The sequence below is a fragment of the Schistocerca serialis genome, chromosome 6, assembly GCF_023864345.2.
Source record: "Schistocerca serialis cubense isolate TAMUIC-IGC-003099 chromosome 6, iqSchSeri2.2, whole genome shotgun sequence".
NCBI lineage: Eukaryota > Metazoa > Arthropoda > Insecta > Orthoptera > Acrididae > Schistocerca > Schistocerca serialis.
The window spans coordinates 514232492-514249102 of record NC_064643.1 but is presented as its reverse complement, the minus strand read 5'-3'; positions in this window follow the sequence as shown (position 1 = coordinate 514249102).

The following is a 16611-nucleotide window of genomic DNA, read 5'->3' as shown; positions in this document are numbered from 1 at the left end:
CTGTAATTATCATACATTACAACGTTTTCAAGATTCTCTTCGCAGTACATGGTCCACATTTTCATTATGCTCTGTTCTTGTCTTAAATAGGCTCTTTAGGTGTTGGTTCCTCGCGAGTAGTGACGTTCTAATGGGATGAACTCCATAAAGTGATTTTTCACAAACTATTTTGTCGCTTTACGCGACTTGTTTCCTCTGTCGCGTCCTCTCGCCCCAGTGGGAACTGCATCTTGGTCTAAAATTTTGTGGCACAAACCGATAACACAATCTTTCTTGATTTCAAAAATTAGCAAGAAAGCCACTTCGCAAACAGCAACATTTTTGATCTCCTGGACCCTCTTTTCGGCTAAAGAAAGATAGGTGGTGATGGTTTGTTTCGTTTTTTCGTCCTTGCCGGATCTTCTTTTAGGGGAGGTGGTAGAGACATGTTGAGCTGCGTAGTTGCTTTTCCACTCTCGGGCTCTTTCCTGGTTAAAAGTTTGGTGAATTTTTGTTACGTCTTGCGTGGTAAGTTCGTAACGTCTTATTTTTCCGAAGGGGTGTTTCCAATCAGGCATCTTTGGGAATTTGTGTCTGAAACAAAGTCTCATGCTTAAATATGTAGAAGAAGTAAATGACAACGAGAGGGTGGGGGGAGTGGAGGCGGGTGTGTGTGTGGGGGGGGGGGCTGATTAAGGGGAACTACATCATGGGTTTTGAAAAGTCTGTAGGTGCAGATAAAATAAAAAGAATAGTAAGCACGACCAGCTAAGTTATAAAATGAAGTAGCGCACAGTGGTTGCTTAAAATCCACCCTAGTGGACAATTCCTGCGAAACTGTAATTGGGTATAATCTGGCAATAGTGTAAGCTTAGTGCACAGCACAACTAAGCACAAACGCGCACACTCCTTGCTGTTCCCTGTGAGATCTACTGCATTTACCACAAATTTTTTTAGGTTTGCTAGGCACTACACTCTTACCCTGCTGCCAGGTAGCTACCATTTTCAGTTGTGTAGGAACTGTCCATTAAATGGTTCGGACTATGCCACTGTGTAGAGAAGAGCACAGACCACACAACGAATTTGTTAATGTTATGTCATAACAATTAGTGTGACCACAGTTTCCATTGCATAACATTTTTTTTAAATAATACTTTTCATGTTCTTACCTTTCTGTTTTGGAAACATTTCTCTTCCACTGATCACTCTTCCATTTCTGGGAGGGACTGTTATCCTCGGTCTCCGTCTGGCCACTTACAACTACTATGACGGATTCGACTTCTTGCAGAATTCCTACAATTTCAATTTGTCCCACTTAGTTTGTACCATCTTCTGCTTTTCAACCGGCCATAAAATCACTCATTTTCTTCAAAACGCTCACGCAAATACAACAAAAATCCTGCTGTTCAGCTGAACTCTGCTTACCGGCGTATATTTCTACAATGCATCGACAGCAACAGCTTCATTGTCGCATACGCGTCTGCTTTAGCGCAACCATCTTGAACTCTCAACAAGAATAATATCCGTTCTGATCGTGACAAACTGAAAGGTAGCTTTAAATGTCTAGACTGGTAAGTCAGACGTCAGTTGGTGTCCTTTGCATCCGGACTTCGGCGACCGCCATAGCTGTTGCACTTGGCGGGTTTTGCAAACGTTGGACATTTAGCAGGCTTTGCACCCGAAGATAGCGAGCAGTTAGCAGGTTTTGCAACCAAACACGATTCTCTACAGCCATTTCCAGCGGTTTATAGCGAGTCTGGCACCCTAATAACCTGTTCCATCGTATAGGGCTGAACGGAAATATATGGCAGTGTGCCAGTGAGCCCAGCTGAAAATCGACAAAAAATGCCTTTAGTAGCTTTTGCATCTGGGCTACTCGTAGAATTCGATCTTTCGATGATCTGAAATTTTATATTTATGAACACCGCGAGCAAGGACATTTAACGGATGATGGAAGAATATTTACTAAAAATAATTGTTTGTACTGAAGTTTTGTATTCTTAAATTGTAGAATAAAGCAGTTATTCCCGTCATTTGTGTTTTTTATTCGCTCATGCTTCCACTTCGCTCTTTCTTACTCCCTTCCTCGCAGCTTTCAGGTAAGACCTAAAAACCTGCTTAGTGTTCAAGAATAACGAAGAATCTGGAAACGAATAAATTACAATAACTAATTGTAAAAAAATCAGCTTTGTTACTTTATAAACATAATTTGTCGAATGTTGACCACAGGCAATAGCAGTTTTACTAAAAGGACCAGGTAGGGAAGCCCCCTTATAAAGCAGTTCCATGTTGCTCTTCGACCTAGGTACATCCCGGAACTACAAAGCCCGTTGTTCACTTCGTTATACCAAGAGTGTAGCTCCGCATTTTGCATTCTCCGTCGTTATTTACATCACACAATGAGACTCCAGCAGCTGTAACTACTTTGACACTGGGTGCGACCGAGTTCGTGGAGACTGCAGACTGTCTGGTGACGTAAGGAATGTTTTTGTTCCTTGAAAGATCTTCGAAGCAAAGTAAATTTTCTGTGGGACAAAGCCATCTCAGTCTCCATTAGCGGGTGACAATTCGGAACGTAATTCACTCAGCTGTGGTGTTCGCAACGATGTCGTAATGCGCCAATTGCCCTCGCCGAAAGTTCGATTTGGGCGCGGTGTGTATAAGTTCATTAGCAGCCGTCAGCCAAGTCAGTCGTAAAATAGTTTTACAGAAGCCAAGGTGAACTTCAGAAGCTTCCATATATAAGGCTAATCTACTTAACGCGCAGTTTCATAAATCTTAAGATGGTGTTCAACAAGGGCCCTATTTTTCACCATTTCAGAATCGTTTCTGTTTAACCAACACGTCGCTGTCATTTATAACGGTAAACTGCAGGGCATTGTTGTGTTTATCGGTGAAATTTTTCATCTGATTCTTTTGGTCGTGGCAGCAAAGCAGAAGTCTGGTGGCGGATGAGTCCGTGACCCACTAAAGAGACTGAAGAACCGACGACAAAGCTAGTTCAAACGTTTATGCACTCTTCAACTTATGCGATTGTCGACTGACACATTGCCCTTTGGACAGTACCATACATTTCATGGCAACGTTAGGAAAAGTATTTCTTTTACCACATTACAAGCACAAGAGGACAAATGGTCGCATATTCTTCACGCGTAAAACTTAGAAAAGTAATTATATCCACAGATAATTGTCGCTAGAACTGTGGAATCCTGGTTCTGAGTCGTATGGAAGTCTTGAACCAGAGACATGGACATTCTGCGACGTGCTAGGCAGTCACTTCCTTGACTTGCGTGAAAACTCGATGTCTTTTATTTTAAGGTTACCCTACTGGAAATCTGTGTTTCTTGCGATCCCATTTTTTCAAATCTCTTTGCACCTCTTAGACGTAACATACCTTGAGTTTCACGATCGTAAGAATAAACACAGAGTGCAGCGAAACCATGGCTAAGTGGTTAGAGGAAAAATGTGAACAAACCGAATAAAATAGTCGGAAAGGTTGATTCAGCATATTCAGCATACAAGTCACAACATCCTTCGGTGAAATTAGAAGCAAAGGCATCAGCAGTAAGAATACGATGGGAGTTCTGCTCGTACAAAGAGGAGACAGGGGATAGACAGAAAGAGTACATTGATGGCCTGCACGAAGGGGAGGAAATGTAAGATGACGTGATAGAAGAACAAATGGTAATCGACAATACAAGATTTGGGTCTGTATATTTTGGAATATTCGATGTGTGTGTAAATAGCAGCATTCCGGATATTCAAGGTGCTTGTAGATAAACAGGGGATCTCTACCTCCAGGTCAGCTCTGTACTGACTGTTCATTGGTGTCAGTAACAAACATTGGTGTCAGTAACAAACGCCCTTTCAGTATTAAGTGTTGAATCTCACTGACGACCCTGCCTTCGGATGTAGAATTGAGTGTGGCTACGACGTGACATTGTAGAGATACCGGGTACTTCATAACATCTACATCGCCGTGGCACCAATTAGGCAACGTAAAAGAAACACGGACAGAAACCGGAACACAAGCGGTTCATCGTTGCTACAGCCCGTGTATTCAGGAGACCAGTTGATCCCAAGCCCGTAGCAAGTCAGCTGCACACCAGGTATTTATCAGTGTTTTCTGTAGATGCTTCTCAGGAGCACTGAAATGCCTCAAAAGATTCGACCGAGTCGCCAGATCCAACAGATGGGATGGTAAACGTGTACTTCTATTCGGACACCGCAGCCCAATAGTGATTCGTACGCATCGAAGAGAACATCAATAACTGAGTCAAATTCCAAGTCGAACTGAAGAAAACATGTGGAGACAATCAACAACAAGTTCGTCTAGCAGAAGAACAAATGAAGAAGAGGGCCCAACGTCAAGGAGAAACGATAGTAGTACACACAGAATGGTTTGGTCCTTTACAACATTGTGAATGCGAACTTGATATAAGCCGACAAAATCTCGCATTTTATGAAAGGAGAGGCATCAAAGTCTACATCAATACTGACGAATGTCCCATGGGAAGAATGGTTGCAAGAAAGCCTCTGTATTAGCTCTAATCTCCTGTATTTTCTCGTCGTAGACATTTCGCGAGAGGTATGTGGCAGGCTGTAATATGCTGTCCTGCTCTTCCCGGAAAGTACTCTCTCAAAATTTCATAGTAGACCTCTCCATGACGCACAATGCCTCTATTTCAGCGTCTCTGCAACGCCGTCGTGCCGACAAAACGATCCCGTGAAGAACCTGACGGTCTTCGTTGGATCTACATCTACATCATTACTCCGCAATTCGCAATTTAGCGCCTGGGAGAAGGTTCATAGAACCACACTGAAGCTCTTTCTCTACCGTTCCACGCTCCAACAGCGCGCGGGAAAAGCAAACACTTAAATCTTTCTGTGAGGTCTGATTTCTCTTTTGTTTTACTATGGTAACCATTCAACAAAATATTTTCACACTCTGAGGAGAAAGTTGGTGATTGAAATTTCCTGAGAAGATCTTGCTGCGTCGAAGAACGCTCTTTGTTCTAATGATTGCCACACGAATTCACGTATCATATCCGCGGCTCTCTCTCCCCTATTTCGTGATAATACAAAATGAGCTTGTTTGAATATTTCGATGTCCTGTGTCGATCCTATCTGATGTGAATCCCACACCGCTCCAAAATAGGACGTACAAGCTTAGTGTAGGCATTTTTTTTAGTAGATCTGTTTCATCTTATCAGTATTTTGCCAGTCAATCGTAGTTTTTGGCTTGCTTTATCCACAACATTATCTGTCTGATTGTTGCAATATAAGTTACTCGCAGTCGCAATCCTGAAGTATTTGATTAAATTTACACCCTTCAGGTTAGCGTTACTTGTTTGACATTTAGAAGATTTCATGTAGTACTTACGAGAACAGGATCATGCATTTCATTATTTACAGTCAGTTGCCGAATTTTGTACAATACAGATGTCTTGTCCAAACCGTTACGCAATTTTAGGGTCATCTGGTGATTTATTAGACGATAAATGACACCATCATCAGCAAACAATCTAAGAGTGCTGCTCAGATTGTCTCCTAAATCGTTTATGCCGATCAGGAACAGCAAGGGCCTATAACACTTGCGACGAGAAGACCAGATATTGCTTCTGTTTTACTCGATGATTTTCCGTCAATTACTATGACCTGTGACCTTTCTGATTGGAAATCACGAATCCAGTAGGTCAACTGTGACGATACTCCATATGCACATAACTTCATTAGAAGTCTCTTGTGAAGTACGGTGGCAAAAGCCTTCATAAAATCTAAAAGTAAGGAATTAATTTGACATACGCTGTCAATAGCACTCATTACTTCGTGAGAATTTAGATCTTGTACCAAGCTCTTCCGATAAAGGCTGTCACAACAGCAGAAGCATTCATCAAATGGCGTCAGCGCATCGAGGAAATGCAACAGAAGAGTAGTCGGAAGAAAGAGGTATGGCGGACTTCCAAATGTGGTATCTGTGGCGGTTGTGGAAGACCACAATGACCTTGCTTCTCTCATACGCCAGACAGCGAAAGAAGAGATACAGCAGTTCATGGCAGCCAGAAATATTGGTCGGAGTACACAAGAGGTAGCGGCCGTGAACGTCGACCCCATATGTCAGCAGGTAATACAGAATGTTGAAGAAATGGTGTATTGATCTTCGGCACCAATCTCTACCAACGGTTGAACAAGCCATGAAGAATGGACTCGGCCGTCTCGGAATAAGGCCGCCGCCGTCAAATGACAAACTAGCTTCCAACCAACGCAGGTACAACCAATTCCTCCACCAAGTAAAACGCGCCGTAGAAGAACTGGCATTTGTAATATGGAGGGCAATAAGGCGGTCTATTTTCACTGTGGATGCTCTGAACACGTTGTGCACAACCACCGAGAGAGAAGACGATTTCTCGACAGTCACGAAGCAGGACGTAACGGTAACACCACCCCTGTTTACGCCAATCAAATGTAGACTATTATAGTCGACCTATGGACTGAAGCTCATCGTCGTACACTAAGTGAGGTCAATCCCCAACTCGTCGTAGCCATTCGCCACGCAGAGGCACGAGCCGTTAGCCTAACCGCCGAAGTCAGGAAAACTAAGCGAGGCGACCACCTACGGAGGCGACGCCGCCATAGACGAAACTCCTGCGTGAATGATAGTTACCATGATGACAGAAAACTGGCGTCATCATAGTCGGCCAACCAGACCGGGCACTAACCGACTCGGGCTTCCTTTTCTGTAATCTAGAATTCTTATCACCGCCAGCTGAAGGAGACTAGATTCCGTGATACGTATGTGATTGCACTAAAGGTAGGGAACTGGAAATACATCCAGCCGACAGGAACATGTACTGCAAGATCAATGCTTAATGACAGCACACAACCCTTTGGATGTATCGTTTCAGCAGAATGTTGTCCTGATAATATCCTCGGATAGATCTGCTTGAGGCACCACAAGCAGTAGTAGTCACAAACTGTGGAATGTCAGAGCCCCAGATTGACGAAGGTATTCCAAGAAATATGTACAACGAAGGTTGCCCTGGACGACTGTTTGCCGTTGAAGACGCTGTTATCCTTCTGTCACCAATGAGACGAATGCTAGTCGTCGATCGAGATGCTCTATTAAACTTTGAAGCTTTTATGGACTGAAAAATGGTACTCAGGCTCACAAAGGAAATCTACGTACCAGTGACGATCATAAGCGCTGTAGGTGGTCAAGGAGAACATTTGATCACGAGTTGTCACGAGCAGCCGCAATTGATCCCTACAGGCATGTGCGCACTGGCAGCAGAATCAATCCAGGAAGAGCAGCTTAGTGTCATCGACTAAGACACCACTAACGAAAACGTAGGGAAGGATGCTGTTATCGAATTGCCAATAGGATCTGGCCTGACGGAGCAAAAACGTCGGGGAGTAATAGCCATTGTGCCTCAGTTTTCGGATGTTTTAAAATCCGGTATGGACAAAAGAGAGTCAAATTAGCCCATGGTAAAACATGTATCAACACTGTGGAACAGCCACCTATTAGCCAGCGCTTACACAGAACGTCGACAGCTGAAAGACGGATAATCTGGAATGGAGAAGATGGTTCAAAATGGCATCACTCAACATTCAGAGAGCCCTTGGTCCTCTACTGGCGTTCTTGTGAAGAAGGGCGGCAGATGGCATTCCTGCGTCGGCTACCGACGACTGAAAAATATCATGACACTCTAGACTGCTTGAAGGGAGCGAAGTAGTTATCGACTATGGCCATGCAGTCAGGCTATTGTCAAATCGAAGTTGGCAAATACAACTGGGAAAAGAATGTCTTAAAAACCCCTGAAGGGCACTGTGAGTTCGAAGTCATGCCGTTTGGACTGTGTAACGCCCCAGCCACCCTCGAACATATGTTTGACAACTTGATACAACACTTTAAACGGACGGTGTGTCATTGCCATCTGGATGACACTGTCGTTTTTTGAAGATATTTGAAGAAGATACAAGCAGCAAGACAACTGTGTTGATATGTATCCAGACTACAGATCTCTGTCTGAATCCGAAAAAGTGCCTTTTCGTCGCCCAAAAAATAAAATTCTTTGGAAAACCTGGTGAATAACGACGGAGTCCGGCCTAACCCAAAGAAAATAAGAGCAGTCACAGATTTCCCTATTCCTCGACATATCCATGATGCGAGTAGTTTTTTCGGAACGTGCTCGTACTGCTTCCAATTGATAAAGGACTTCCATACCAAGATACTTCCGCTGCAGGAACTACTGGAGGGGAGACTCTTGATTGCCCTAAAGGAGGCACTAATATTTTCCCGAGTTCTAGTATTGATGACGACATGCCTTGAATGAAATTCACAGCGACTCTGGCGGTTTTTGATAGGAGAAATTATAGTACAAATTCAGGAGGGTGCTGAAAAGGTGACAGCTTATGCCTCCATAGTACTCTCCAACAGAGAAACAGTGCCTTGCAGTTGTTTGAGCTACCAAGGGGCTGTATTTAATTGGCAAACCATTCAGTGCTGTGACAGATAGCCATACTCTATGATGGCGCCGGCCTGGGTGGTCGAGCGGTTCTAGGCGCTACAGTCTGGAACCGTGCGACCGCTACGGTCGCAGGTTCGAATCCTGCCTCGGGCATGGATGTGTATGACATCCTTAGGTTAGTTAGGTTTAAGTAGTTCTAAGTTCTAGGGGACTGATGACCTCAGAAGTTAAGTCCCATAGTGCTCAGAGCCATTTGAACCATTTTCTACGATGGCTGACTGACCTGAAGGGTCCGTAATGGTGTGGTATGTGTTTACATGCAATGGACTGGGTCCTCTGGCCCAAATGAACCGATCATTGACTGGAAATGATCATGTTCGGCTAGTTGGAGACCATTTGGAGCCATTCGTGGACTTCATGTTCCCAAACAAATATGGAATTCTTATGGATGATAATGCACCATGTCACCAAACCAAAATTGTTTGCTATTAGTCTAAAGAACATTCTTGATAACTGGAACGCATGATTTGGCCACCCAGATCGTCTGACATAAATCCCATCGACACTATCGAGAGCTCAGTTCGCGCAAAAAATCTTGCACCAGCAATACTTTCGCAATTATGCCGCAATATTTCTTCAGGGGACTTCCAACGACTTGTTGAGTCCATGCTACGTCGACTTGCGGCACTAAGCCGGCAAAAGGTGAACCGATTCGATATTTGGAGATATCCCATTACTTTTGTCACCTCAGTGTCACCGCCGTGCGGTATATCACTGGTGTAATTCGTTTCGAGGTTGTGATTATGTAAGGATATTGGATTTCTGAGCGAGAGAAGCATAAGTGACCTTGAGCCAAAATGTGATCTGCTGCCGGGCCTAGACGCAATTCCGGCGCTGGCCCGCCGCAGGGCTGCGGCGCTGAGTGAGTTAGCAGGCAGCGGCAGCGGAGCGTGGGCGGAGTCCGTTTTCGGCGAGCGAGCGCCGGCCAGACCTGCGTCCGCAGCGCGGCGCGGCGGGGCACTTGGCACGTCGTTGCGGCGTCACGCCCCGCTATTACGGCGGGCCGCTCGTGCTTCCAATTAACACCGGCGGCTCATTTATCGCGGAAACGGGGCGCAAGGACAAGTGAATTAAGTCGTGCGTCTGTGGCGAAGGCTAAACAGGCCCCCTCGCATCGCGAGATAACAGTGTGCTCCAGAGCGGGCCGGCGGCTGCGGTCGACTGGCGTGTGAGGCGGAGTTTCCGACAGAAATAACGCCTATCAGCGGATTTAAATTTACGGAGAAATATAGTGCCCCCGCGTATTTCCTACAAGCTGCAGTCGCCCGGGATGTTCAATATCTGTCAGTTTGCCACGATATAGATCGTTTGTATAGACAAGAAGAGAATAGAAGCTTTCGGAATGTGGTGCTACAGAAGAATGCTGAAGATTAGATGAGTAGATCACGTAACTAATGAGGAGGTACTGAATAGAACTGGGGAGAAGAGGAATATGTGGCACAACTGGACTAGAAGAAGGGATCGGTTGGTAGGACATTTTCTGAGGCATCAAGGGATCACAAATTTAGTATTCGAGGGCAACGTGGAGAGTAAAAATTTCAGAGGAAGACCAAGAGATGAATAAGCCGATTCAGAAGGATGTAGGTTGTAGTAAGTACTTTGAGGTGAAAAAGCTTGCGCAGGATAGAGTAGCATGGAGAGCTGCATCAAACCAGTCTCTCTACTGAAGACCACAACAACAACAACAACAACAACAATTTCGTTTGTTAGGCATTTACCTTTTCATTAACTTCCTTCATTGTTTCATCTGTATGTAGAAGTTGTACAGGTTAATTGCTGTCTTTAGCAAATGTAATAAAAGTCTTATTAATTCTGTAATAAAAATCTTATTAAGTCCAGACGCGGTTCGAAACAGATTTTTTTCTTTTCGTTACTCATGGATTTTTTGTTGTTTATATCATTCTTCTTCGTCTTACACATGTATTTGTTGAGTATCTGCAACACAGCACTTTCACTGCATTTCACACATTTTCACTTCTGTGTCGGTAAGCATCATTGGCCTCTCGCTATTTTGCGTCCTTTGTTTTGATATTGCGGGATGCATTCACCTTTCGTTTGTTTTGATAGTCGTGGAACCGTATGTTGTCTCTCTGTGAGTGTTTCATCTTCTGACCAGGAAGGGAGGGAGAGACGGAGAGAGAGAGAGAGTGTGTGTATGTGTGTGTGTGTGTGTGAGAGAGAGAGAGAGAGAGAGATTACATTTTTAATTATTCTTTTCATTGTAATTAATTATTATCTTTATGTGTGTCTGTGTGTCTGTGTCTGTGTGTTTGCGTGGGAGGGAGAGAGTGATGTTTTTCTGTGAACTACTTTCTTTTTCTCTGTAAATTATTTTTATTTTTATTGGGAGTAATTTTCTTTGTGTGTGTGTGTGTGTGTGTGTGTGTGTGTGTGTGTGTGTGTGTGTGTTTCTGAAAGGAGCTAACATTTCCTGGGTACTCTGTGTGTGTAAGTTATTGCTTTACTGCAGTACAGTGGTGAATGATCTAGGGCGGGGATATTGTCTAGTTTGTGATATAATTTTGCGGTGTCTATGGGGGTTGGTCTTTCTTAATAATATGTTTTATTAGTTTAAACAGCATCTGGTTGCTGATACTTTACAGGAAAAAAGATGTAGTTACAGGAAAAATATCTCTGTCTCTCTCTCCTCACCCCCGCCACACAAAAAATAATTTAAAACACATAACACATACACTAGTGCCTCCGCCACTATAAAACAAACAAAAGACGAACGAATCCTGCAATAACAAAACAAAACACGCAGAATGACGAGAGGACACTGATACTTCTCGACACAGAAATGTAAATGCATTAAGTGCAGTGAAAGCACTGTGTCAAAATACTCAACAGACACTCATGTAAGACGAAGGAGAATGAAAAACCATGCCAAACGAAAAGAATAAAAATTGTTTTTAGTAATAAGTAAAGCATGCGAACTGCTAATAATCATAACAAAAAAAACTGTTTCAGGAGAAAACATATGTTACAGTGAGCACTGACGACGCTTTAAAAGGAAGCGAAACGCATCTGGCCTTGGTAAGTCCTTTATTACAGTTGCTAAGGACGGTAATTTCATCGTTGACCTGATAAACGGCGATGATGAATGGCATTCCCTCTGTAGTCCATCAACAAAGGAGGTGGCTTACAAAACACTCGTTCGACCTATACTTGAGTATTGCTCATCAGTGTGGGATCCGTACCAGATCGGTTTGACGGAGGAGATACAGAAGATCCAAAGAAGAGCGGCGCGTTTCGTCACAGGGTTATTTGGTAACCGTGATAGCGTTACGGAGATGTTTGATAAACTCAAGTGGCAGACTCTCCAAGAGAGGCGCTCTGCATCGCGGTGTAGCTTGCTCGTCAGGTTTCGAGAGGGTGCGTTTCTGGATGAGGTATCGAATATATTGCTTCCACCTACTTATACATCCCGAGGAGATCACGAATGTAAAATTAGAGAGATTAGAGCGCGCACGGAGGCTTTCAGACAGTCGTTCTTCCCGCGAACCATACGCGACTGGAACAGGAAAGGGAGGTAATGACAGTGCACGTAAAGTGCCCTCCGCCACACACCGTTGGGTGGCTTGCGGAGTATAAATGTAGATGTAGATGTAGACCACGTGCAGTGTGTTCCTTGTGTGTTGCACGGTGTGTGATTGACACAGCGTACTGTAAGCAACAGATGGTCCGGCATTCATGTCGGGGACAAACCGAGATGGGTGTTTGCGTACGGCCAAGCACGTAAACGATCGAGAGGCAACACGGCTATGCCAAAACAAGTGCCCTCGCAGACGCCAATCACACCACGTAACAATTCAAGCCTTTTATGAGCGTTTGTGTGATAGTGGATCCTTTCAAACAGACGAACGTGCAAGGAGGCGGCGGGCTGAACGTACACCAGATTTGAAGCTGATACTAGGGTTCGTATCAATGTTCTGTACAACCTGATCCTCCTAATCGGGTGTACGCACAGTCTGCCATAGCCCTGCACGTTCGTCTACGTCAAAGGGCCCATGATCACATAAACGCCCAGAAAGCGCTTAGAATGCCGTGTGATGTGGTTGGTGGCTGTGAGGGTGCATGTTTTGGTATAGCCGTGTTGCCTGTTGATAGTTTATATCTGCTTGGCCGTACACAAACACCATCTCGGTTTGTCCCCGACGTGAATACCGGACGATTCTGTTGCTGACCGTACACTGCGTCAGTCTCTCAGCCTGCAACACACAAGGAACGCACGGAATGCAGGCAGAGGAACAGTCATTCGTCAGCGCCATCCATCGTGGCAATGATGCATTTCCCGACTTACGTTCATACGACCTTTTCTCCTCCATTTCCAGTCAGGAATCCGTCCTTACAGTTTATCGGTTTTATTGATGTCGATCCTGTATGTAGAAGATGTGTCTTAGATGGCGATGAGAAACTGGAGTAGGCTGTCATTTGACGAAAAATAAATACTGAACGCGGAACGTGGCGTCGCGCGAAGCTTCGTTTTAGTGATGGTCGGAACCCACCCGCTTTTGGAGTTCGAGACACTAATGCGAAGCATTAGCGGCCGAGACAATTTACAAACCGAAGTGGCGCAGTGATTAGCAGATTGGACTCGCACTCGGGAGGACGACGGTTGAAACCTGCTTCCGGCCATCCTGACTTAGGTTTTCCGTTATTTCCCTAAATCGCTTCAGGCAAATGGCGGGATAGTTCCTTTGAAAAGGCACGCCGCCTTCATTCCCCATCCTTCCATAATCCTACAGGACCGATGGCCTCGTTGTTTGGTCCCATCCCCCGAATCAATCAACCAACCAACAAGACACTTGGGGGAGGCGTTGGTCCATAGATTAAATAGGAACTGTTCATCGGCCCACGCTGATCATTTTCAATATTACTGCTCCCCAAAATATTTTACATAATGACTGCTAGACTTGTTTAGACCCCCAGCAAAATCCTGTCAGTTGGTCTAATGTGCTGTAGGTATCTAAAAGAATTCAGAAAGATTATGACTCGTAAATAATTCATCACAATTTCGGAAGCACAGTAATGTTCATACCTACAAAATCAGAGGGGAAAAAATTATCTTTACTTACGCTGTCAGCGGTTCAGAAAGCAGTTCAATATGCACCAATAAAATTTGTTCATCATTTGCCCAAAACATAAAATGTCTGGCAGGTAACAAATCAAGTTTTAAAACTACCAAAAACTCATTCTTTCTGGATAACTCATTCTCTACCTTGGGCGAATTTTTTTTAAAAGACTGGCAGCCTGCAAAAAAAGGAAAAAAAGAAAAAACTAGTTATTGTGTTTAATAGGATGAGTAAGATTAAAAAAATTATGTGGTCTTTAATGTTAACATTAATCACATATACACCTCCAGTAAATTGACTAGTTTCCCATCATCTCGGCAAAAGAATCGATCAGGTGATCTATGTAACATGTAATTGGCTCATTAAGTAACTATAATCATTAGAGTGGAAAACTTAAGCCGCCAAAAGTCAACAACGCCGCCTCCAATTGTTCTTAGCAACTTCCACCGATAAGCTAAGAAAAGCCGTAACATGATAACAGTACATAACAGTTCAAAGTCAGTAGGTCAGAATTCACGTAAATATGCCACACGCCAATTTCCCACCGAAAAAAAAATTACTTCATTTTCTTCAATTAGGCATCCTCCAGTCCGTTTCTGTCGTCGACACCGCTACCAGCTAGCTAATAGCTACCCGATATGATGTGAGTGCCCTGCCTAAGGTGCTGGTACATTTACTAAACCGTCACGATTGCCTAGAAGACAGGAAGATTACTTATCAGAATTCCACGTCCACACTAGGGAACATACTTTCGAAATCTTTTGGCCTTCCGATTTCGAAAAATAACTTCGTTTATCACTTAAGAAGACTAACTAGATACTTAAACACGCTTTTAAAAGCCACCGTCGCCTGAGCGGGCCTGGAGGGTTGTCGGTCAAGTTCCCTATTTCGCGAGCCCAAAGAAACTTCCAAAATTGGTCAACATTCACGTCTTTCAGGCAGTCAGCCTCATAAAAATAATTTCGGGAATTTCATTTGTCAAATCCTTTTCCCGTTAACATATTGATCTGGAATGAGCTGTTTCGTGCCAGAACCTTTTTGCAATTCCATGAATAACAGGTGCAGCGAACCACTCGCTGTCAAGGGGGGGAGTCAATGGCCTTTAAGACGGTATACTTTAGACGAATTAGTGAAAGACCAACCTATCAGCTCCAGGACGGACGAAGTCCCCTTGCACTGGAATACTAGATGCTGACTTTCGCAAGCAACCTTTACCCTGGGTTCTGATTTTTCCCTAACTTCTAACATTGCTAGCTGAGTAAATTACTTGTAGTGATATAGAATATCATCTCGGAAAAACCCAGTTAGAAGAGTGGAACATTAAATATAATTACACAACAGTGCAACTCGAACATATTAACAGTCAAATGGTTCAAATGGCTCTGAGCACTATGGGACTTAACATTTATGGTCATCAGTCCTCTAGAACTTAGAACTACTTAAACCTGACTAACCTAAGGACAGCGCACAACATCCAGTCATCACGAGGCGGGAATCGAACCCGGGAAACCGGGTGCGGGAAGCGAGAACGCTATCGCACGGCCACGAGCTGCGGACTATGAACTGTCGCATACAACAAAACAACATACATTCTATGTAGGTCTGTAGGGTTTAGTGGTCGTTGTCACTGTAGCTAAAATTTTATGGGTTTAGGCCGCGTCATATTTTTCCCATACTGTCAGCGTTTCGAACCCTCTGCGGTCTTGATGTGTCCACGTTTGACTGAACACTGTCCAGGACCAGTTTCGCGTTCTCTTACAAAGGGGGAATTTTACAACGCTTATGTTGGAGAAATTGGGTTAAGGAGTAAAATTCCTGTGGCTACACTGGTGGGTCATCGTCACTGGACAGTAAGTGAAGTTTCCACGATAATTCTGCAGAAGTGGAGTTACTAATTCTTGTGGTTACCATTGGTAGGCAATAGACATTGGACAGAAAGAGACTTCACCCACACATGCTGGGGAAGAGTTGTTGGTTAAAATCCTTCATGTTGCTATTGGTGGACTACCGTCATTGGTTAAAGACAAATAGGCAGAGCAAAAGAAACTGTGGAACCGGTGGAGTCCTTCTTCACTGTGTGGCCATATGTGTCATCCACGTAGAAGAGCATCGGTAGGCTTTAAAGGAGCTTGGCTTAATGCCTGTTGCTCAAAATGTTTCTCTCTGACCTGCTACTGACAAAGACAGTTAGCCCATAACAACACCGTCAGACTGTTATTTGAAAGAGATTTGCCACAAAATCAACTTAATCTTCCTAGAGTGATACTATATAGAAGATCTGAGAACACTCGAGGACACATAGTGTATAGAAAGCGTACTAGCACTAATAGGTATTTAGACACCAATTGGCACCACCACCCAGCCCAGAAGTAAGCAATGCTCAAAACTCGCATTCCGTGTTAGCAAACGATAGCAGCTTGGGATCGAAGTTGGATTTCTTAAAGAAGCCAGTGAAGGTCAATGGCTAAGATAATTCGTTCACAGACAGAGCTTTTGAATGAAATATTAATTATGCTAATAGGATTGATGCTAATAGAATTGATATATGACAGACAGAATGGGACACAACTGGTAAGGGAAGACGAGTCTATTCTTTCCTCCCCTGTATACGAGAGCGTATGAATTTGAAGTACATAAATCCAACATACGGGATGGAGCACTTTCTCACAGGCCTCGGCCCGTATCCTGTGCGTCTCCACATGTTTACCGTAAAACAGACTCACACTTGTGCCTGTGGTGAGAATGGTACACCTGCTCATCTGCGATTCCCTAGGACACGTAAGACCGAGTTTAGGAAACAAGGACATGGGACAGTTAATACGCAGACAAGATGACTTAACTCTATAAAACAACATCGCAGACGACGTATCGCGAGCACTATATGCGAAATACAAACAGGAGAGACCATACGCTAGGATAAGACAGGCTTCACGTCGGACAGATGAGCAGTAAACGACACAGACACAAGCACATGTACGGAATCGGATGCTACATCACACACAGGAAGTGAAGACGAGACAAACGTA